This window comes from Aethalodelphis obliquidens, unplaced genomic scaffold (genome assembly GCF_003676395.1).
Source record: "Aethalodelphis obliquidens isolate GAN/ISIS:26980383/991018 unplaced genomic scaffold, ASM367639v1 scaffold27, whole genome shotgun sequence".
Taxonomy (NCBI): domain Eukaryota; kingdom Metazoa; phylum Chordata; class Mammalia; order Artiodactyla; family Delphinidae; genus Aethalodelphis; species Aethalodelphis obliquidens.
In genome coordinates this window covers 8,450,239-8,451,940 of record NW_020837971.1, presented here as the reverse complement: position 1 = coordinate 8,451,940, position 1,702 = coordinate 8,450,239, and the positions used below count along the sequence as shown (strand labels likewise).

At 40.4% G+C, this 1,702-nt stretch overlaps 1 pseudogene; it reads right to left on the bottom strand.

Moving 5' to 3' along the window:
- Positions 1–470: 470 nt before the first annotated feature.
- Positions 471–1,066, bottom strand: LOC113629599 (la-related protein 1B pseudogene; annotated as a pseudogene).
- Positions 1,067–1,702: the final 636 nt, after the last annotated feature.

Here is a 1,702-nt window from a genome sequence, read left to right as displayed (position 1 = left end):
GCATAACAAAAGATACCTTTACTGTTCTCATCACTTTGGAAATTCCAAGGGTTTGAGGAGCTCTGTGCCAGAAACAGGGTGAAGACTATTTCTTACTATAAAACATAATATCACAGTGTTCCATGCATTTTTAGTTAATTTTTTGCATATGGTATGAGGTAATTGTTCAATTTCATTCTTTCGCACGTGGCCATCTGGATGTCCTGTCATCATTTGTTGAAATGACTATTCCTTTCCCATTGAATGGTCTTGGCACCCTTTTCAAAAATCAGCTTACCGCATGGTTTATTTCTGGGCTCTAAATTCTATTCCATTGATCTAAATGTCTATCCTTATGCCAGTACCACACTGTCTTGATTACTATAGCTTTGTGGTAAGTTTTACAAATTGGAAGTGTAATCCTTCAAATTTGTTCTTCATTTCCAAGATTATTTTGGCTATTCTGGGTCCCTTGAATTTCCATATGAACTTTAGATCATCTTGTCAGTTTCTTTATGACTGTCTTTATGTTTGTTTCCATCTATTTCCACGCATAAATCTTGTTCATTATAATAGAGACCACCATTGATAACTTAAGCAAGTTCAGATGTAATTTTTGCCATAGATTTGTGGTTGCCTGTTTGATCTCATCCAGGATGTTTTCTCAGGTAAAGTGGCGTCTCATTTATAATCAAAATCTTGTTTGAATCTTAGTCATCAATTTCACAGTCTGAATCATTATCAGACCAATCACTAAATGTGTTTTTTCATCCTCCTATTTGTTGCATCTCTTCAGCAAATAAAAGAAAATCAAGTCTTGTTCTTCTGGAGGATTCAGTTGATTTAATGCCTCATCAGGCACAGACGTTGACTCCTTCAGTTTCACTGGAGATACACAGTGTCCCTCTTTTTACTTCTATCCGAGGCTTTGAGTCTAAGTCAGCCAAACCAGAAGATAACCTCTAGATATTGCTTGAATATTAGTTGTTTCAGTATTTTTCTTTGGACTCAGTAGACTTCCAATTCTTGAAGAATTTGGGGCAGACACTATATATGAACCAGAGACTTGGTCTGATATGAATGCAAAACAGCAATTTTTTTAAGGTCTTCCATCAAGAAATAAGTTCCTTGCAACATGTGAAACTATTTTTTTTTTTTGCGGTACGCAGGCCTCTCACTGTTGTGGCCTCTGCCGTTGCGGAGCACAGGCTCCGGACGCGCAGGCTCAGCAGCCATGGCTCATGGGCCCAGCCACTCGGTGGCATGTGGGATCCTCCCGGACCGGGGCACGAACCCGTGTCCTCTGCATCGGCAGGTGGACTCTCAACCACTGCGCCACCAGGGAAGCCCTGAAACTACTCTTAATTAGAATAAAATAAATATCTGCTCAACCTTAACCCTTGCATTAAACAAGTGATTATAACAGATGAAAAAGAAGATTTTCATCCTTCCCACGTCACTAACATCTTCCCTCCAGAAGCGCTCCACTTACTGCTTGCTAAACCGATGGCCCATTCATCAACTGACAGGATACCGCCTTAAACAAATGTGTCTATTTCTGACTCAGGAAATGGAAGCTTCTAGAGTGGAGGATCTCAATCAGTGGCATGGCTAAAGAGTAGAAGTTCACTGCAGGAAAACCACATTTAAAGCATTGTCAAAACACGTGTGTCTGCTCACTGTTTCCCGGGCTACCCCACTCCTGGAATACAAGGATAAGGGT